The 23560-nt window shown below is 42.2% G+C and overlaps 1 protein-coding gene across 2 annotated transcripts in view; it reads left to right on the plus strand.

The window, feature by feature from the left end:
* The window catches only part of LOC126335514 (protein yellow-like), a 383768-nt gene that overhangs the window by 67207 nt on the left and 293001 nt on the right, over nt 1–23560 (plus strand). The window contains exon 1 of one of the 2 annotated variants that reach the window (XM_049998872.1): nt 9782–9839. The exons of the other annotated variant lie outside the window; for it this stretch is intronic. The gene's annotated coding sequence lies outside the window, so the exon portion shown is untranslated. Of the gene's footprint in view, nt 1–9781; nt 9840–23560 lie in introns of those variants that run through there. 2 annotated transcript variants of the gene reach the window in all.

Raw genomic sequence — 23560 nt, forward strand, 5'->3', positions numbered from 1 at the left:
ACGCCTTGCGGAAGTCAAGAAACACGGCATCTACCTGTGCACCCGTGTGTATGGCCCTCTGAGTGTCGTGGACGAATAGTGCGAGCTGGGTTTCACACGACCGTCTTTTTCGAAACCCATGCTGATTCCTACAGAGTAGATTTCTAGTCTCCAGAAAAGTCATTATACTCGAAAATAATACGTGTTCCAAAATTCTACAACTGATCGACGTTAGAGATATAGGTCTATAGTTCTGCACATCTGTTCGACGTCACTTCTTGAAAACGGGGATGACCTGTGCCCTTTTCCAATCCTTCGGAACGCTACGCTCTTCGAGAGACCTACGGTACACCGCTGCAAGAAGGAGGGCAAGTTCCTTCGCGTACTCTGTGTAAAATCGAACTGGTATCCCATCAGGTCCAGCGGCCTTTCCTCTTTTGAGCGCTTTTAATTGTTTCTCTATCCCTCAGTCACCTATTTCGATATCTACCATATTGTCATCTGTGCGACAATCTAGAGAAGGAACTACAGTGCAGTCTTCCTCTGTGAAACAGCTTTGGAAAAAGGCATTTAGTATTTCGGCATTTATTCTGTCATCCTCTGTTTCAGTACCATTTTGGTCACAGAGTGTCTGGACATTTTGTTTTGATCCCCCTACCGCTTTGACATAAGACGAAAATTTCTTGGGATTTTCACACAAGTCAGTACACAGAACTTTACTTTCGAATTCATTGAACACCTCTCGCATAGCCCTCCTCACACAATATTTCGCTTCGCGTAATTTTTGTTTATCTGCAAGGCTTTGGCTATGTTTATGTTTGCTATGAAGTTCCTTTTGCTTCCGCAGCAGTTTTCTAACTCGGTTGTTGTACCACGGTGGCTCTTTTCCATCTCTTACGATCTTGCTTGGCACATATTCATCTAACGCAAATTGTACGATGGTTTTGAACTTTGTCCACTGATCCTCAACACTATCTGTACTTGAGACAAAACTTTTGTGTTGAGCTGTCAGGTACGCTGTAATCTGCTGTTTGTCACTTTTGCTAAACAGAAAAATCTTCCTATATTTTTTTAATATTTCTATTTACGTCTGAAATCATCGATGCCGTAACCGCTTTATGATCGCTGATTCCCTGTTCTGCGTTAACTGTTTCACATAGTTCGGGTCTGTTTGTCACCAGAAGGTCTAATATGTTATCACCACGAGTTGGATATATGTAAACAGGCAGAATACGGGGCTGCGATCGGCAAAGGATATGTAAGACAACAAGTGTCTGGCGCAGTTGTTGAGATCGGCTACTGCTGCTACAACGACAGTGAGTTTGAACATGGTGTTGGAGCCAGCGCATCTGCGAGGTACCGATGACGTGGGGATTTTTAAGTACGACCATTTCACGACTGTAGCGTGAATATCAGGAATCTGGTAAAACATCAAATCTCCGACATCGCTGCGGCCGGGAAAAGGTCCTGCGAGAACGGGACCGACGACGCCTGAAGAGAATCGTTCAGCTTGACTGAAGTGCAGTCCCTCCACACGTTGCTGCAGATTTCAGTGCTGGGCCATCAACAACTGCCAGCGTGCGAACCATTCAACGAAACATCACCGATATGGGCTTTCGGTGCCGAAGGCCCACTCGTGTACCCTTGATGACGGCACGACACAAAGCTTTACGCCTCGCCTGAGCCCATCAACACCGACATTGGCTGTTGATTACTGGAAACAAGTCGCTTGGTCTGAGCGGTGTGCTTTCAAATTGCAGCGAGCGGATGAATATCTACAGGTATGGAGACCTCGTGAATCCATGGACCCTGCATGATAGCAGGGGACTGTTCAAACTGATGGAGGCTCTGTAATGATGTTGGGCGTGTGCAGCTGGAGTGGTATGGGACGCCTGATACGTCTAGATACGACTCTGAGAGGTGGCACGTACGTAAGCATCCTGTCTCGTCACCTGCATCCATTCATGTCACTGTGCATTCTGACGGACTTGGGCAATTCCACCAGGACAATGCGACACTCCACGCGTCTAGAATTGCTCCAGGAACGCTCTTCTGAGTTTAAACAATTCCACTGGCCACCAAACTCCCCAGGCATGAACATTATTGAGCGTATCTAGGATGCCTTGCAACCTGCTGTTCAGAAGAGATCTCCTGCCCCTTGTACTCTTACGGATTTATGGACGGCCCTGCAGTATTCATGGTGTCAGTTCCTTCCAGCACTACTTCAGAAATGCCACATCGTCTTGCGCCACTTCTTCGCATTCGCGGGGATTCTAGACGATATTGAGAGATGTACAAGTTTCTTTCGCTCTTCAGTGTAACTGCGAATACGAAATAAGTTTGGTCCAAATGGCTCTGAGCACTATGCGACTTAACTTATGAGGTCATCAGTCGCCTAGAACTTAGAACTAATTAAACCTAACTACCCTAAGGACATCACACACATCCATGTCCATGGAAGGATTCGAACCTGCGACCGTAGCGGTCGCCCGGCTCCAGACTGTAGCGCCTAGAACCGCACGGCCACTCCGGCCGACGAAATAAGTTTGGTTCAGATCAGTATCAGTACGAAGGAAAAGTGGTTGAAAGTTACAGTTGATGTACACTACTGGCCATGAAAATTGCTACACCACGAAGATGACGTGCTACAGACGCGAAATTAAACCGACAGGAACAAGATGCTGTGATATGCAAATGATTAGCTTTTCAGAGCATTCACACAAGGTTGGCGCCGGTGGCGACAACTTAAACGTGCTGACATGAGGAAAGTTTCCAACCGATTTCTCATACACAAACAGCAGTTGACCGGCGTTGCCTGGTGGAACGCTGTTGTGATGCCTCGTTTAACGAGGAGAAATGCGTACCATCACGTAACCGACTTTGACAAAGGTCGCATTGCAGCAACTCGCGATTCCGGTTTATCGTATCGTGACTTTGCTGCCACCGTTGGTAGAGATCCAATGACTGTTAGCAGAATATGGCATCTGGGGGTTCAGGAGGGTAATACGAAACGCCGTACTGGATCCCAACGGCCTCGTATCACTAGCAGTCGAGATGACAGGCATCTTATCCGCATGGCTGTAACGGATCGTGCAGCCACGTCTCGATCCCTGAGTCAACACATGGGGACGTTTGCAAGACAGCAACCATCTGCACGAACAGTTCGACAACGTTTGCAGCAGCATGGACTACAGCTCGGAAACCATGGCTGAGGTTACCCTTGACGCTGCATCACAGACAGGAGCGCCTGCGATGGTGTATCCAACGACGAACCTGGGTGCATGAATGGCAAAAAGCAATTTTTTCGGATGAATCCAGGTTCTGTTTACAGCATCATGATGGTCGCATCCGTGTTTGGCGACATCGTGTATTCGTCATCGCCATACTGGCGTATCACCCGGCGTGATGGTATGGGGTGCCATTGGTTACACGTCTCGGTTACTTCTTGTTCGCATTGACGGCCCTTTGAAAAGTGGACGTTACATTTCAGATGTGTTACAATCCCGTTGCTGCACCTTTCATTCGATCCCTGCGAAACTGTAAATTTCAGCAGGATAATGCACGACCGCATGTTGCAGGTCCTGTATGGGCCTTTCTGAATACAGAAAATGCTCGACTGCTGCCCTGGCCAGCACATTGTCCAGATCTCCCACCAATTGAAAACGTGTGATCAATGGTGGCTCGTCACAATACGCCAGTCACTACTCTTGATGAACTGTGATATCGTGTTGAAGCTGCATGGGCAGCTGTACCTGTACACGCCATCCAAGTTCTGTTTGACTCAATGCCCAGGTGTATCAAGGCCGTTTTTACGGCCAGAGGAGGTTGTTCTGGGTACTGATTTCTCAGGATCTATGCACTCAAATTGCGTAAAAATATAATCACATGTCAGTTCTAGTATTATATATTTGTCCAATGAATACACGTTTATCATCTGTATTTCTTCTTGGTGTACCAGTTTTAATGGCCAGTAGTGTATTATTTCATGTTCGCAGTGGCTAAAATACGAGAGCAAGAATTTTCTGCTACGTTTCACATGCTCTCTCTACTGAGAATCTGATTCCGTTATGGCTATTACGGCTTCGTATGGTTAAGTATCTATTCTTAATTCTTTCTTTTTTTCGTTTTTTCGGTAATGTCGACTGAGATGATTGTTCACGTCAAGATACCTTGGTCGTGGTTTGTCGCTAATACAATCGTTGCCGGACAGGAAGGTTCATCCTTGGCTGCATACCGACCACACAGGCTTGGCGCGTGGACAGTACATACTCGTTTAATTTCTTATACCCCTATGCCTCCTTTTCGATGCAGACGTGACGGCCTGCTTAAGTGAGTTATCTCACGTTCATTCTCATTTTTTATTATTTTATGAATTCTGAATTCTTTTCCGTGTGGAAATGTTGGGTAATTTTAACATTTCAGCAAATTGCAGAAATAGAGTTATGTATTTTCTTCAGCGTAGTTTGTAGATGCCTACTGGTGTGCTGAGTATCATCTGTGGCCGTTTCGTGTGAGGCATTGTCAAGTGTTCCTTGGTAATAACATTTTAGCTTAGTAATTATTAGGCATGTCTAGATAAGTGTAATACAGCGGTACGTTTTATTCCGAAGTTTCGGAGTAGTTTATGCCTGTGCGATTATACGTTGGACATTTTTAAGCTTTCATTCTCTCTCATATCATCCTTTAAACAGATTTCTAAAGCATTTCTTCTGTAGTCAGAACCTGCAACATGTGCCATTTCGACAAAGTTGTTGTAATTATTGTAAGAAACTCTTCGACGTAAAGATATGGAATATTCTACGTTGACGCAAATGGTGTAAGACTATAGTTAGAGGTCTGCGCGGATGCGGATATTCGCGGATATATCCGCGGATATCCGCGGTATTTGTTACTTGGCGGATAGCAAGGCATCTGACCAGTACGTATGTTGCAATGTTAGTTGAAAACTTCAAGTCTGTTGACATTCTTGGAATCTTGCAGGGCCCGGGTAGAGCGGATGCCTGTTGTCCTCAGGACCTGGCTACGACCGACGTAGCTTGGGTCCTTGAGTCCTGCGCATAATCCGTTTCCGCGACCGTGTCTTTTGTGTGGCCTGTGAAGTGCTCTCTAGGTGGCAAACCTGCCCACTGTCTACCGGACAGGGGTCCGTTGCAATCTTCCGCTGCCTTCAGTTAGCGCTTTGTAGTGACCGAGTGACAACGTGCATCGTAGCAAATATCAGTGAGAGTTCTTTCTTCAAATGAACACCATATCGATGGATACAATTTAGTGTAAGGTGAAAAAAGGTGATTTTACATTAGTGAAGGAAAACAAATTGAAATCGCCAATTTTGAAAAAATTCGGATACGTATTTGACGGCAACGAAAAGATTAAAGATATGGTGCCTTCTTTTGCACGTAAAAAAAGTATATTCCTACACTGGACACATAAGTGGAACTTCAAATTTGGTAAAACATTCGTGTGAGGCTGGACAAAGTCGCATAATTACTTATTTAAATACCAAGAGAGACGTGAAAGTTCCTGAAGTTCCGCCAAATTTGAAGACAGCCGCGACAGAAAAATTGATCAATCTTGTCAGCAAAGACATTTTACCATTCGAAGTTGCGTGTTTCTCGAGACGGCACAGTTTCTTATTGATGTGGGAGCCAAGTACGGTGCAGTGAGTGCTAAGGAACTGCTACCTCATCCAACCACCATATCCAGGAATTTGAAGGAAACGACCGATCGTCTGCGTGAATCTGTCTCCGCAGAAGTGAAGAATATATTCAGAGATATAGGTGGAGCACTAACTGTAGATGTATGGACTGATTCGTACCGTAAAATAGACTATATGGGAGTGACTGACATTATGTTAATTATGAAGAAGTGAAACTTGAGGATCGCGTGTTGTGCACCAGAAATTTTGAGAGTGAAATTAAAAAAACAGGAGAAAACATTAAACTTGAATTAATCAAGATGCTACTGTCGTTCGATTTATTCAGTGCTGTGAATAACATCGTGTTCTTTACCGATAGACGTCCAAATATTGTGGCAGCACTTCGCCAGTACAAGAGGCTCTAGTGCTCAGCACACATTCTTAATACTGTGCTGGAGCACACGACTCGAGGAGACGCGAATGATGAGAAGAGTGACGTGCAGCGACTAATAAATTCCTGTCGAGCTATCACAGCCTTCTTTAAAAGATCTGGCCTTCAGAATCGCCTTCAGAAGTCATTGAAAGGAGATATAGACACACGATGGAACAGTAAATTGGATATGTTTGAGTCTATTAATTCACAGTGGTTTGAAGTTCTATCAATTTTGTCAGAGAAAAATCAAGATAATTTGATTGATTCTATAGACAAGAGGATGTTGGAAGATATAACCTTTCTGACACAATTTAAAATAGCTTCTTGTGATCTCGAAGCCTCCAAAACCCCTACGCTTTTATTTATGTGCGTTGTGGAAGTAAAAACTTCTCTCCTTCCTTGAAAAAAATGATGGCGACAGCCCATTTCTGATAGATTTAAAGAGTACAGCCAAATCTATTTTAATCAGCAAATGGGACATAACAGTAACCCATAAACTTGCAACGTTTTGAATCCAAAATATAAAAACCTAAAATTTCTTAGCAGTGCCGAAAAAGATGAAGTTGTAAAGGAAGCGAAAAATTATGTTGCCAGAAATTGTCCACAGTTAAAAGATAAGGAGGAAACAACATCTGGAATTCCTAAAAAAAAAAAAAAAAAACAGAAGTCTGACGTACTTTTTAATGAATTTGAAGATTCCTCAGAAGATAAATCGACGAGAGATCTTGATGTTGCGTCAGATGAAGTTCTCAGATATACCAATGATAAAGTCCAATTGTTAGTATTTTTATTATTCACAACAAGAACATTTAAGTAGCATTAGGTAAAAAAAGGAAATATTTAACAAGCAATTTGTTTTGTTGTAATTTTCATATTAAAGAGCTCAATTTTAAGTTTGATCTCTCGGCAACAAGAACATTCAACAGCTAACACGTCAATATTATTAAACTAGGCAATGATGATCTCATAAGTGCCTACCTAAATTTTAGCGTGCACTACAGTAACATTTACAGCCGCCGAGCATTGTCGCTCTTTGTAAACAGTGAAACAGCCCGGCCGGAGCGGTGGCACGGCAGGCCTTGTAATTAATTGCAAGTGGGATTTCAAACTATGGCTCACGACCACCAACAAGCAGTGACTGCGATAGCCCGTGAAAGATTATTATCATCACATTGAAAACTTACAAAATATTCACATCATCCAAAATAATAATGTTTCTTTTAATTTACCAGCCAATTAGTAAAGATAAGGGCTGAAATTTGTAACAAAATTGAACATTTTAACTGTAAATCGGTATTGCTTAACAGGGAACAGTGGCTAACATTTGAAGTTATGGGACATTTGTTTTTATATAGACATCTTGAAATCGTTTGCAGTTCCATTAAACTCTGAAAAAAATTATTTTCTTAACATTGAAAGAATTAACTACGAAATCCAGTGCAAATTTTGTCTTAGTAAGTTACACCAATGTTTAGGATGTTTTAAAGTGTGAAAAACTTTGTTTAGTTGATAATGAAACAGACATTTCATTTATCGCTAGGTCTTTATTCGATAAATCAGCCAAAAGGTGAGCTTCGAGATTTCAATCGTATTTTTAGCTAAAGCTAAATTGACTCCTAATTTCTATAACAACTGATTTTGATATCACTCTTCGGAAGACGAGTAATTTCTTCGAGACAACGTCAATTATCGCTGGCAGTTTAACTTTTTCACAGGTGCGCCAGCGTTTCGCAGTGTAGGCCTAATACTATAAATACACTCCTGGAAATGGAAAAAAGAACACATTGACACCGGTGTGTCAGACCCACCATACTTGCTCCGGACACTGCGAGAGGGCTGTACAAGCAATGATCACACGCACGGCACAGCGGACACACCAGGAACCGCGGTGTTGGCTGTCGAATGGCGCTAGCTGCGCAGCATTTGTGCACCGCCGCCGTCAGTGTCATCCAGTTTGCTGTGGCATACGGAGCTCCATCGCAGTCTTTAACACTGGTAGCATGCCGCGACAGCGTGGACGTGAACCGTATGTGCAGTTGACGGACTTTGAGCGAGGGCGTATAGTGGGCATGCGGGAGGCCGGGTGGACGTACCGCCGAATTGCTCAACACGTGGGGCGTGAGATCTCCACAGTACATCGATGTTGTCGCCAGTGGTCGGCGGAAGGTGCACGTGCCCGTCGACCTGGGACCGGACCGCAGCGATGCACGGATGCACGCCAAGACCGTAGGATCCTACGCAGTGCCGCAGGGGACCGCACCGCCACTTCCCAGCAAATTAGGGACACTGTTGCTCCTGGGGTATCGGCGAGGACCATTCGCAACCGTCTCCATGAAGCTGGGCTACGGTCCCGCACACCGTTAGGCCGTCTTCCGCTCACGCCCCAACATCGTGCAGCCCGCCTCCAGTGGTGTCGCGACAGGCGTGAATGGAGGGACGAATGGAGACGTGTCGTCTTCAGCGATGAGAGTCGCTTCTGCCTTGGTGCCAATGATGGTCGTATGCGTGTTTGGCGCCGTGCAGGTGAGCGCCACAATCAGGACTGCATACGACCGAGGCACACAGGGCCAACACCCGGCATCATGGTGTGGGGAGCGATCTCCTACGCTGGCCGTACACCTCTGGTGATCGTCGAGGGGACACTGAATAGTGCACGGTACATCCACCCATCGTTCTACCATTCCTAGACCGGCAAGGGAACTTGCTGTTCCAACAGGACAATGCACGTACGCATGTATCCCGTGCCACCCAACGTGCTCTAGAAGGTGTAAGTCAACTACACTGGCCAGCAAGATCTCCGGATCTGTCCCTCATTGAGCATGTTTGGGACTGGATGAAGCGTTGTCTCACGTGCACGAACGCTGGTCCAACTGAGGCGCCAGGTGGAAATGGCATGGCAAGCCGTTCCACAGGACTACATCCAGCATCTCTCGATCTCTACGATCGTCTCCATGGGAGAATAGCAGCCTACATTGCTGCGAAAGGTGGATATACACTGTACTAGTGCCGACATTGTGCATGCTCTGTTGCCTGTGTCTATGTACCTGTGGTTCTGTCAATGTGATGTATCTGACCCCAGGAATGTGTCAATAAAGTTTCCCCTTCCTGGGATAATGAATTCACGGTGTTCTTATTTCAATTTCCAGGAGTGTATTTTCACCTGTAAATGACGAGGACTGAACGCGTAAGCTATAATATAATCATCAGCTGACATTTTTAGCTCCCTTGGCACAAGAGCAGAGAAATATAATTGTTTCTATACATGTATTTTCATCATAGTATTCTATTACATTGAATTTTATTTTTTTAAATAGCGTTTCCAATGTCACGAAATCCGAGCCGCTACTGTGTGTGCTCCGGACCGCCAATGCCTTCCTGTTTGGAATGGTCTGCTTTAGAGTAGGTAAAGAGCGTTTCCTGTGATTTAAAAAGTCAAAAGTAATTAAGTTGTCGCAGAAATGGCACCCTAACAATAACTGTGTCATTACATACCATAATTCTAAGTACTACTGTATATTACTATTAATTACTCACTCAAATCTGAAATACATTCGGATTAGGATCTTGCTGATGCGGTGCGGATGCCGATTGCACTTTTCTTATCCGCGCAAACCTCTAACTATAGTTATGCAAATAATTCTAGAGTATTTCAGCGTATTCGTTGTCTTCTGTACAGTACTCAAAACGTACAATATACAACTAATCGATTTGCTTTTCTTCTTCTCTTAGATTTTGTCAACGTTTTCCGGGCGCCACCGTTTTCGGTACTGACTGACATTCAACAAAACATAGGTTGGCAATTTTTCTTCTTCTACGTCTTCATCATACATTTGACGTCACGCTTGTTGAATAAAGACTTTCTCTAGACCTTTTTATGACGTTCGGCCTTCAGCGATCACAATGACGTAACTGGCTCGTAATTTCTACTGTCAGGTATTCCCTTTCCATTACGTCGTCGTCTCGATCTTTTTTTTTTCAGCTTTCAGAAACGCATTACATCCCTCATATTTCTATTTCGTTTACGTTACAGTCACACACTGTCTGGTGAATAATATCTGCAGACCGATCAGTAGATATTAATATGGGTCGTGTGCTACATTCGCTCTTATGACTTCTTGAACTGGTTTGTGAACACTTTCAATGAAGTATCTGTATACTGTATCTGAAACGACAGCCCATTATTCTCCAAGAGCTGAAATCAGAATAGGTAGTGAGTGACCTTGGACGCTGGGATCTCGAGAGAAGTCGACTTTATAACTCATCCCACTGGGTTCAGGTCGCGACTCCGTACAAGCCAGTACATTTTAGGACGGTTCAGAAACCTGTGCGTCACACATGCTGGTTTATGAGAAGGTGCGTTGTCATTCTGATACAGTCATCCTCTCCGAAGTGTTCCTCTACTGCACGCAGTACACAGTACTTTAAAACGTCTTCATAACCTTCCACACTTGAAGTTTTCTTAAGCGCAGTAAGCGGACCACAACCTAAACGCGAAAGACACCTCCATACCATAACATCTGCTCTTCTGTACCCTGTTGGCACTACACAAGATGGCAGGTAAGGAACTCCAGACTTTCGTCAAACCCAAAGCCTCCCATCGGATTGCTATAGCCATAGTGTGGTTCACCACTCCAGATCTCTGCCTAGTGGCGTCACTCTTTACACCGTATCAGTTGCCGCCTAGCTGTGACTGCAGAAATGTGTGGCTTATGAGGAGCTGCTCGATCGTTCTACTCCAGTCTTTTTAACTCCCACGCACTGTCATTGTCCTAGCTACATCACTGGTAGCACTTTGTAACTCACCAGTGATTCCTTCTGCTGATTCCAAGCGATTTTTTCGATCACCCTCTCCAGTGCTCGACGGTCCTTTTCCGTCAGTCCACGAAGTCTGCCTGGTATTACTTCATTCTGGTCCTGACTTCTGCTTCACAGTCACATCACCAACAGTCCATCTGGGTAGCTTAAGAAGGGCTTCAGTGTCCCTGAGGCATTTGTTACTTAGGTAACATCCACAGTACATGTCACTGAGCTATCCTGACTCCTGTACTCTATTGTTACTACTCCTCTACAGACAATACAATACTCTTCACCTCCTTTTATACTGCCAATTCCACCTTATCGACATATAGTGGTCAATTCCACATTGAATAAAGATGTCCGGCTAGTTTTGATCAAGTAGTATTTTCGTGAATTGAATTAAACTCGCTAAGAGATCAGCCAGCGACCTTGCCGCAGTGGAAACACCGGTTCCCGTCAGATCACCGAAATCAAGCGCTGTCCGGCATCCAGACTGCCGAGCGCTTTTGGCAAGCGGGGTGCACTCAGCCCTTCTGAGGTAGACTGAGGAGCTGCGTGATTGAGAAGTAGGGCTCCGGTCTCGAAAAGTGGCATAAAGCCGGGAGAGCGGTGTGCTAACCACATATCCCTCCATTTTGCTGACTGTTGCCTGAGAATGACACTTCGGCCGTTCGGTACCGTTGGGCCTTCATGGCCTCTGCGGAGTTTACTTTAATTTTATAAGATGTCATCAAGTATGAGGAGATTTCCGTGGTTCGCAGTAGTATTAAGATAGTGCACAGCTGTCTTAGTACCTTACGTTACAATCACAGGTCCCCTGAAAGCTCAGGTGAGTGTTCCCTGCAGTCTACGTCTGTTGCGCGGCACATGTTTCAAGCAGCCATTCGCCTGGGTGACGACGTATTCGAACATAGTCTCGGTGTTACAAAACCGGGATGTACCCAACGGGCCGATACATTTTGACTGATCCCCGGTCCAGTTTCAGTAATGTCTACCTTTCCCAATAGTAACCTGTGATGCGCTCCGTCAACATGGAAACATGTAGGCATCGTCTGTTCCTCTGGGCCTCATTTCAACAACGTGCGCTGATCGATGCGCTGCGAAAATCCTGTGTATGTACCATTGTACCCCGTCGTCCGATCTGCTACAGATCAGCGCCTATACTGCTTCACTGAGAGGTTAAACCTTCGACCTCCACGTCCGTTACTGAGGTGTCGACGTCCATCACTTTGTCCCCTACTTGAGGCTTCACCTTCTTTCAACCAAACTCTATAGATGCTCATTACAGTAGCAAGTACACTGCCAAACAGCTTGAGCTATTTCCCAGGGGCAGAGCCACAACAGACTGTCTTTCTATGTAGTCGTATTTTCCATTTGCGGCTAGTATCGTCGCTATAATTATGTGACATTCGTCTCTGCACTACAGCAGAGCATCAACGCCTGCAAGGCCACCACGCAGCTTCAGTCTCTCCGTGGGTAGTGGTCATAGTATTCTGACGTGCAAGTGCGATTGGGGTTTTAAAAAAATGGGAACAGTAATACTCTGAAAGTTCTAGCGTATGCTGAATTATTTTTGACCTAGAGTTAATATACTGAGGTGACAGAAGTCTTAGGATGCATCCTAATATCGTCTTGGACCTGCTTCTGCCTGAAGTAGTACAGTAACTCGAAGTGGCATGAACTCAAAAGATCGTTGGAATTCCCCTGCAGAAATACTGGGCCTTGCTGCCACTATAGTCGTCCATTATTGCGGAAGTGTTGCCAGTGCAGCGTTTTGTACGCTAGCTGATCTCTCGATTATGTCCAACAAATGTTCGATGGAGTTCATGGACGATCTGAGTGATTCGCTGTAACTGTCCAGAATTTTCTTGAAACCAATCGTGAACAGTTGTGGCTCAGTGACATGGCGCATTGTCATCCAAACAAATGGGAACGTGAAGTCAATGAATGGCTGCAAACGGTCTCATTACTTCTGTTGCACCACAGGACCCAGTCCAATCCACGTAAACAAAGCACACACCATCACGGAGCCTCCACCAGCTTTACCAGTGCCTTGTTGACAAGTTGGGTCGACGGCTTCGTGGGGGTCTGCGCCACACATGAACCCTACCATAAACTCTTACCAACTGAAATCGGTACTTATCTGACCAGGCCATCGTTTTCCAGTCGTCTAGGTTCCAACCGATGTGGTAACGAGCGCAGAAGAGGCGCTGCAGGCGATGTCGTGATGTTAGCAAAGATACTCGTCTCAGACGCCTGCTCATATAGCCCATTAACGCCAGATTCCTCCGTAGTGTCCTAATGGATACGTTCGACACACGTTCCGCAGTGATTTCTGTGGTAATTTCAAGCAGTATTGCTTGTCTGTTAGCACTGACAACTCCACACAAACGCCGCTGCTCTCGGTCGTTAAGTGAAGGCCGCCGATGACTGTGTCGTCTCTGGTGAGAGGCAAAGCCTGAAAGTTAGTATTCTCTGCTCACTTTTGACACTATGGATCTCGGAATATCGAATCCCCGTGCGAATTCTGAAATCTAGTTCCAACTACCCTTCTTTACTCAAGGCTGTTAATTCCCGTCGTGCAGCCACAATCACTCGGAAAAGTTTTCACATGACCCACCTGAGTACAAATGACAGCGCCACCAACGAATTTCCGTTTTATTCCTTGTGTACGTGATACTGCCGCCATCTGTATGTGTGTGGCTCGCTATCCCTTGACTCTGACGCCTCAGGGTATTCTACGTGTGTATTCTGCGACCCGAGGGCGTCATTCTGTTTGTAGGTAAAAATAAATTTAAAAAAGAGAAAATTAATTTACACTACTGAAGTTCTATTTCACGGAATAATAAATGCCGAACATTAGACCGGATGAACTTTTGGTTATAGTAGACAACCAAAACACAGCTTCCTGGAATGGTCGAAGTAGATGTATGAAACAGGTGTAATACCCTCACATTTCAAGAAGAATGTAATATCTCCAACTCCAAAGAAAATGGGTCTGACACGTGTCAGTATTACAGAACTATCAGTTTAACAACTCATGGTTGTAAAATACTAACACTAATTTAATACTGAAGAATGGACAAACTGGTACAAGCCGACACCGCGGAAGATCAGTTTGGATTCCGCAGAAATGTAGAAACACGCTACGACTGTAAGGGAATTAAAGCGTTGATGCTGCGCTGTAAATTAACAGTCCGTCGGCTTCTTTGTCATCAATGCGGACGATAAATTCAGCAGCTGGCCGTTGTGACCGAGCGGTTCTAGCCTCTTCAGTCCGAAACCACACTGCTGCTACGGTCGCAGGTTCGAATCCTGTCTCGGGCATGGATGTTTGAGATGTCCTTAAGTTAGTTAGGTTTAAGCAGTTCTAAGGCTAGGGGACTGAAGACCTCAGATGTTAAGTCTCATAGTGCTCAGAGCCATTTGAACCTTTTTTTATAATTTCAGCTCCATTTACCCGTGTGCATTAGTAATTAAAATGATGAAATAAAATTGCATCTGATGCTGTTAACCAATAAGACAATTAATCACTAGGGTTATCTCGGTGAAAAATGCGTAAAATAATGACCCGCAGCTATAATGTTTCCATTTGCACTAATAAGAGGTTATTGTCTCTCAAATGTTTACACAAACTAAAAGTCTAGTGAAACCAATTGTTTCAATAAGTTGTCAAAAGCGACTCGAGCCCCCAATATACCGTCAGGTAAGCTCACTATATAAAATTTAATCACATAGAGAACTGCTGCGAAACATTAACTATGGTCACTCCTAATCATTAAAGGAAACTAAACTGTAGACTACCTCGCATCTAATTTGACTACAACCAACACACGACGGTAAATTCTAAGTGCCGATTTGTGTCAAAATCATCGGGGTTCGCCAGAGGTAAAACTGAGACGAAGTCCAATTTTAGTGTTCAGAGTCAGAAACCCACTTCACATGAGAATCACAAGTCCAGACGGTCACCTGACAGAAAAAAATGAGAAACCTGACTATAGTCCAGCTACTGGACTAACCAAGAAACCTTTCTCTTCCTAAGGCACGCGCGGCTGGAATCAACGCTCGGCCTAACCAAAGCATTGCTTCAACAAGCTCGCACGGATCGCTCTCCAGACCAGAGCAGGCCCAGCCCCAACCATATAGTACCGAACTCTCCCCACATCATGGTGGCCGTCGCCCATGTACAGGTTGAATCACCTGAAACTTGAACCGCAGGTATTGCGGAAATGGAAAGTGCTATTGATGCGTGGATTTCACAGAAATGATTGGTAGTCAGGGGCTCGTATTATTACCAAATAAACAGACTGTAATAATGATTAGAAAGTGTACTTTTGTGAAAATACACACTGCTTTTAATGCCACACTGCCTATTGACCTTAACAAATTAAAAGTAGGGTAAATGAAAATCACATTGGTATTTCTTGCAGAGTTCTAGAGCGACTCATTTACAGGTTATCGTGTTTTGAAAAGTTCCGATGCTGGAATTTATGCAATACCTGTGGTAGCACACACTACAGAATAATACTAGTGCATGCTCTAGTTATATGGACTTTGACCAGTAACGAGCCAATTGACCATCACTGACTGTGTTAAAAATGACCACCGGCAGCGGCAATCACGTTTCTAGTATCATATTGAACGACTGCTCCACGTGTGCTAGCATTTCAGCGGGGATGTCCGAGCAGGCCGCAGTAAAATGTCGTTGCATACCATCGGGTTTAGTTGATATGTCCTTGTAGACAGCGTCTTTCAGGTTTCCCACAGAAAAAAAGTGTACAGGCGTCAAATTCGGGGAAATAGCCAGCCAAGGTACAGGCCCCCTGCGTCCAATCCAACGATTTGGAAACAATTCTTGAGGACTTGGTATAGTACCTCGCGTTTTATGGGCTGCACAGCCATCATGTTGGTACCACAAGTTCCACGTACGTCGAGGAACGTCTTCTAGCATCTGTGGAAGATGGTCTCTTAGAAGGCTTCCATACTTGTGCGCGTTCAGTGTTCCGTTAATGAAAAACAAGTCTATGAGCTGATGCTTCTCTATCCCACACCACACTTTCACACTCCAAGGACGCTGACGTTCCACCCGAGGAAGCTAACGGGGTTTGTCAATCGACCAATAGTGCATTAGATGGTCGTGATTGGTAAATGTGACTTCATCACGAAAAAAAATACATGACACATCTGGAGTATCCTGTCTTAATGCCCATGTACAGACTTCAACACGATTCTAAAACGCTGTTTCCATGCAGCTCTTGATAAAGAGAGATATGATTGGCGTTGGAACCTAAGTCGATGGAAAATGCGTAGGACACTTGCCTGGCTCATACTGTTCCCTCATGCGATTGCACGGGAGCTGGTGTGCGGATCAACTGCAATAGCAGCAGGTACAGTTCCCGCGTCTTCTGTCGTCACTTGTTTCCTTTTGTTTTGTTGTCTAGGCATTACGCTGCCACTTCCGCGTAACTAGTTGAAGAGGTTGATAAATAATTGCCGAAAATGCTTCACATCCAGTGGGATATGTTGCTGCCGTACACCGTACAAGAACGAACTGCATTTTTCCTACAATTCCCATACACCATGAGCATACCAGCTTTTTCTGCATTGCTAAATCCCATCTTGCAATCATGACCTACTCTCACACATTGTTTGACTAGCAATCTCTTAATGATGCATCATGGTTTTGGGACTGCACCTGGTCAGATATTTTCCAAAAACTGATCATCAAACACCGATATGTTTTCAGAAAAACTAAACAAATAAATAAATAAATACACAACAATAATAAAAAATGACAGGAAAAGTAAAAACGCTAGACAAGCTTCATCCGTTTGTGCTTATGATTTTGCATAGCGTCTGTTTTCTTCTCTTTTTTTTTTTTTTGTAATGTTTGGCATGTTCTGCCACAACTCTATGGTCTCAAAATGTTTCGATGTTAACCAGTACGTTGAAATATTCTGCTTTGTTGTCTTATATTTGCACAGATCTTAACGCTGCAAATTGCGTTTTGTGGGTTTTAAGGGACTTTTATTATTATGCCTAATTATCTGCTACGTCAGTTGTGATATATCTTGATATACACTATACGCATACTCCTTTTTAACGCGAAGGGACCTGAACATGGCAGTAATGAGCCGCTGAAACTGGTCGTCTAAATAAAGTGAAAACATACCGTTGTTTGACAAATGTTGTTTGGTAAACAACTGACTAGCAAGTTGTAGTACACTCAACGAACACAGAAGCATACAGAAAGCAAACATAGCACCGTCGTACCTAGCATAAGCACAGGTAGAATGGCACAAACAGGTGTCATTGTGGAAACTCTTCAAAATACGGTATCTCATAAACGACTCACACTAGAAGTGTGCAACGAACATCATACTCTGATTTACCCTGCTCTTAGTTTGTTAATTCAATAATCATTGTACCACTTAAAAAAGCGTATATTTGCACAAAAAATTCAATTTCTGAGTATTATTATGATCTGTTTGTTTTCTAACAATAGGAGCCTCTGGCAACTGGGGTGCGAGTTTTAGGTGGCTCACCTTGTATGGTCTCGGTCTACGCCCTCCGGGAAATTCCCGTATACGTCAGTTAACGAGGTTCGCAGTTTTACCAGCCTCACTTACTTATACTAACCACACAAACCGCAGCCGGTCCTTGACCTCACTCATTCCTGCCTTCCACAACTTTCCGTCAGCTGCATCTTCACCTTCCAGTCCCAGTGTCTGCACAGCATTATCCTTCCATCTCGTTCTCGGCCTAGTGGTCTCGTTTCTTCACCTTCTCAAGGCGTCAGTGCCTTTATTACCATGTTCCCGACTCTCCTCCTCTCATGCCTCTACCACCCGAGTCTTATAGTTTTCACACACGCTGCGATATTAGTTGGTGAGTACAACTGACTGAGTTCTCTATTTTCCATATTCTCCATTGTTAATTTTCTTTTACTGGTCCATATATTTTCTCAGTACTTTATTTTCGAAAGTTATAAGTTATTTTCTATGTCTAGCGTAGCACACCGTTGGTGTCATGGTGATCTGACATATTTTTATTTTTTCTGCCCTGGATAGTAACTTAGATCTTCTGATTTACTCTACACGTTGATTCCATCACACACATTTTAGTTAGTTTCATCAGCTGGTCCGGTATCTCACACTGCCAGTGTCCTCCACATCTCCTCTCTCACAATGCTGCCACATGATTTGTTGAAGTCTATAGACATACAGAGCGTATCCTGATTGTGCTCCCAGCTCTTATCTAGTATTTGTCTTAGTGTGAATATTTGGTCAGTTCTTGACCTACCCTTTCTGAACCTCGCCGTGCAGTGGATAATATTTCTTCAGTGTATACGTTGGTGTTATTTTATAGCACATGTATATTACGATACCCCTCTACAGTTCTGTGTCAACATTTTGTCTCCATTTTTGCATATGGCACATACAGCAGCAGTTTTCCATTCCTCAGCCATTACTTCTTTCCTCCACACCTCTTTCATCAATTCAGCTAACCGTTCATATGTCTTGTCTTCCCCTTCTTTGATGAGCTCTGCTGATATGTCTATGCCTAGGGCCTTCTCATTTTTCAGTCTTCTTATTGCCTCCTTCACCTCCCTCAGAACTGGTTTTTCGACTAATGGTTATACATTCTCAGCCTCGTGATGACTGGGTGTTGTGTGATATCCTTAGGTTAGTTAGGTTTAAGTATATGTAAGTTCTAGGGGACTGATGACCGTAGATGTTAAGTCCCATAGTGCTCAGAGCCATTTGAACCTTTTTTTATACATTCTCATTGTTTTCTGCCCTGTTTTCGTAGGCGTAGGTGTCTACTGGATGGTTAAACAGTTCTTGAAGTATCTTCTCCAATTATCGAGATTCCCTTCATTTGATTTTCCATTCTCATCCTTCATTATCACATGTGGTACTCCTTTCTATAGATTATCATTGTCCTGTGAAACTGTTTGCTATTGTTCTGGCTATAGTCCTCTTCTGCCTTCTTTATCAGTTTAGTTATGAATGATCTTTTCTCTCGCCTGATTGTTCTCTTCATTTCCCTCGTGGCTGTCCTGTATTTTATTCAGTGTATACTATTTTCATGTTTGTTATTGGTCATCATTGTCTGTCTGGCTGTTTTCCTGACGTGATCTACTTTGCTACATACTTCATTGAACTATACTTTGCGCTTGATGTTGCTATTATTGCTATCCACTAATAGTTCCTGTGCCTTCTTTATAACTGTTGTTATCTTGTTCCATTTGGTATTGATATCTTCATTTTCTTTCCTGTTGCTTTCGTTCTCTAATTCTATGAATCTGTTTCCAAGCTTAATCTTAAACGGTGTTCTTTTAGCCTACTCACATGTACTCGTTGGGTTCTTTTGCCACTCTTGGCATTATTTGGTTGTTTTGGTAATGATTGTATCATCTTTATTATCACAAGAGAATAGTCTGATCCTATCTCAGCCCCTCTCATTGTCCTCATGTCTGTTACTACCTATTTATGTTTCTTCTCTATCAACACATGGTCTATTTGGTTCCTAGTTAGCCCATCCTGTGAGGTCTATGTTGCTTTATGTAAGTCTCTATGGGGAAATAATGTACCGACTATTTTCATGTTTCTAGCTGTGGCGAAGTTGATGAGTCTTATACCATTTCATTTTATTCAGTGTACGAGTTCAAAATGCTTATACATCGTTACCATTGGTTCCTAGTTTGGCATTTGAGTCCACCAGAACAATTATGGTGTCATGCTGTGATAATCTGGAGCACATCTCGTACAAGGTGTCATAGAATTCGTCATTTAGGTCTTCCTCCTCGTTCTCGGTTGGAGCATGGACACTTACTAATGAAATGTTTCTGTTTTTACCTTTGATTCTGATGTAGCATACCCTTTAATTGACATGCTCTACTGTCATCACATTGACCATTATTATATCATATACCGCAAATCCCGTCTCAATTATATGGTGACCATGTTTGTTTCCACTATATATGTTTCTATACTTTTTCTCTTTGTGCATTTCTTGCCCAGGCCATCTTATCTTTTGCAGGGCTGTAATACCCATCTTTTACTGTTAGTTCTTCATCAAGTAGGTTTTTCTGTGCTGTAGCGTACAGTGTTCTTATATACCATGTTCCTATTCATAGTCCTTTATCCATAAGCTTGGATTGTTTTCTGTAACATCCATTCCAATCCGAGGCTGACTGTGAGTGTATCAGAACCCTTCAGTTTTTTGCAATGTTGAATGGTTAGTCCAACGATTAATCCTCCCATCTTATCCACGCTTGGGACTGGCTGGAAGGCTATATTCCTCAAAGGTGGGGTTACCAGCGTCACATCTTTTTATACAGAGTTCTCAAAAGTGATTTGACTGCGCCATTAGCTGCCCGCTGGAATTCTAATCTTAAATGATGCATTACATTTAGTTGTATGTACAATAGTTTGCTCAATAATTAAGGTTGAATAACAGCAAACTTCGTCATAGTGTTCAAAAAGGATTCTTTCAGTTTGTGCCACCACTTATTTAATAGATTTTTATTGCTCTTTTCACTGTACAGTTTACATATCTTTAATAGTTCATTAGTTACAAACGAAAATATGCAAAATCATAAACAAACAATGAAACCTATGATAATAATTTTAAATTTTGAGAACTAATGATTGTAATTGTGTTTTACGATTGCAATCAATGCATATTGCCTTGCTCTATGTACACTTGTTTTGGGATAGATTTTATATCAATGTTCAATTGAAATCCAGTTACAGTGTGTCTCATTGCTGAAATAATTACACCAAAAACCGTATGAATGTACAAGTCCAAGCTTCTCGTCGAGATCTACAAATAAGTTGTCTGATGTTCGTTGCACAGTAATTAGTAAAGAAATTATTACACTTTTACTGACTCGCGGGTGCAGGAAAACTCCTCAATGCTGTATCTTTTTATATACAATGATTAAAAATAAGATGGGCACACTGGTAGAATCTTGGCGCTCCCCTCCTTCTTATTACATTACATTACAGTAATATTTGTTACATAGTTTATAAAAACAACATTTCATAATGGTGTGGAATGTGTTAGTTTAACATAAGTTTCTTTACATGATATAATTAAATTATTTTCTTTGCAATTACTATTTCATATCTAAAAATTCATCCACTGCAGAGAAGAAGTTGTCATTCAGATCGTTTTAAATTTCTTTTTAAATGCTGGATGTTTCTCTGTCACAGTTTTAATGCTATTTGGTAAATGATGAAAGACTTTGTGGCAGCTTAATTCGTCCCTTTCGGTGACAATGTCAGATTTAATCAAGTGTAGTGAAGATCATCCTTTCTTGTAGTGCTTTAGCTATGTACTTTATTGATATTTTTTAACTGGGACAGGTTATTAATAACAAATTTCGTAAGCAAATATATGTATTGTGAAGGCATTGTGAATACCCCTAGTTCCTTAAATAAATGTCTACAAGGTGGACTTTGGCAGGCTACAGCTATTACTCTGATTGCATGCTTTTGTGCATTGAGTACCTTTTGTGCAATGTCCTTTATGATGAATTATCCCAAAGTATGATGCCACATGAAAGCAGTGAATTAAATTAAGCATAGTAGGCTACTTTACTGATAGACTTGTCACCAAAATTTGCAATAACCTGAACAGCATACGTCGTTGAACTAAAACATTTCAGCAGATCATTAATGTTTCTTTCACCTCAGTTTCTCCTCAATGCAAACATCTAGACATTTCGAATATTCTACCTTATCAACAGACTTCTGTTCAAAGTCTAGATTTATCAATTATGTTATGCCATTTACTGTACATAACTGTGTATACTGTGTTTTCTCAAAATTTAGTTAGAGTCCATTCGCAGACAACCACTTAATAATTTTATGAGAGAGATTATTTACAATTTCCTCCCCTAATTCTTGTTTTTTGGGTGTGGTTACTACACTTTCATCATCAGCAAAAAGAACTAGCTTTCCATCTTTATCAATATAGAGTGACAAGCCATTAATATATATTGAGAACAATAGCACACCCACGACTGAACCCTGTGGGACACTGTTCTTGATACCTCCTCAGTTAGAGGACTCTGCTGTTTTCTGCACACTATTTGTACTGCTCATTTCAACCTACTGCATTCCAGGTAAGTATGAATTAAACAATTTGTGCAGTCTCCCACTCATACCACAATACTTAAGCTTATCTAGAAGAATCCCATGGTTCCACACAGTTAAAAGCCATTGAGAGATCACAAAAAATCGCAATAGCTTATTTCAGTCTCTCCAGAATATGCCTTGTTTCAGTGAGCTACTACATATGTCACTGAGAATCCTACTTATTTGTTGGGAACAAGCTTTTAGTACTCATTGCCAGCAATTCCATGTGATCTTTAGCTTTTTAGTTAATTCATTGTTTTCCTAATTTCGTAGCAAAGGTGGGTTGAATTTGATTTGCATAAAATTGCATAGATACTGCCTCTTCCATATACTACATAGACTTGAATTTTCTAATAAACAGCTAGATCCTAGATTTCCTACAAAACTTTAAAACATGATTTTTAAAAATATTTTCTACTTATGACTTTTTGTCAACAAACTTTTCGTTGCATTTGATAGAAATACAGTCTTCCTGTGGTTTTAGTTGCTCTGTTTCCCTTTTAACAATACTCCCAATTGTTTTAATTTTGTTATCAGAGGGTCTATTCTCCGACATAGTGCACATACTTCTAGAGTTTTAATAACGTATCTTACTACAGTGTAGTAGTTTTTATAATGTTTGACTGTGTCTGGGTCATTTCCCCTTCTAGCTATAAGATAAATTTCCCTGTTCTGTTTAAATGGCATTGTCATTCTTTTAGTAAGCCATGGATTTTTAAATAGTTTCTTACAGTTATATTTCACTGTTTTCTAAGGGAAACCATTTTCAAATATACTTAAAATGTCATCAAATGAATTAAGTTTTAAATTAGCATCAGTTATATTTCACTGCTTTCTAAGGGAAACCATTTTCAAACATACTTAAAATGTCATCAAATGAATTAAGTTTTAAATTAGCATCAGGTTCCCTGCACACCTCATTCCAGTCTAACTGTTGCAAGCTTTTCCTAAAATTTGCAATTGTTAAATCGTTGACTGACTGGACTATTTTGGACGACATTTTGCATTACAGTATCAAAGTAAGTCATATATTGTAAATAGCCATTCATCATGATCAGAAAGACGTTCTTAACACGAAAAGTTTTTATTTCATTAAATTTATCTTGGTGTATAAAAACATTATCTATCAGTGTTCTGCTTTCCTGTACTACCTAAGTGGAAAAATTAATACCTGATGGCAAACTGATAGAATTGAATAATATTTCAAGGTCACTCCTTCTATCAGACTCTTTTAGAAAAATTATTTTGATATCCTCACAAATAATAATTTGCTTCCATCTGTCTGGCAGATAGCACAACAAAGGATCTAAGTTTGCCAGAAATGGCTGAAACATTCCCTATAGGGACCTAAACACAGCTAAAATGATAGAAGTATCATTATTTAGTTTAAGCTTCTGTATTTGTTTACACAAATTTTTTAGTTTCTAAATTTTTCACACTGTGATAAATTTTAACATTTGTGGCGGCTCTTCCTCAGTCCAGCTGACATTACGTCTGTATTATTTCCACTTTGACAGATACACATGGAGCAGCCACTACATAGTGGTCAGTGAGTGCGAAAATGGG

The sequence above is a fragment of the Schistocerca gregaria genome, chromosome 2, assembly GCF_023897955.1.
Source record: "Schistocerca gregaria isolate iqSchGreg1 chromosome 2, iqSchGreg1.2, whole genome shotgun sequence".
Classification (NCBI taxonomy): Eukaryota; Metazoa; Arthropoda; class Insecta; order Orthoptera; family Acrididae; genus Schistocerca; species Schistocerca gregaria.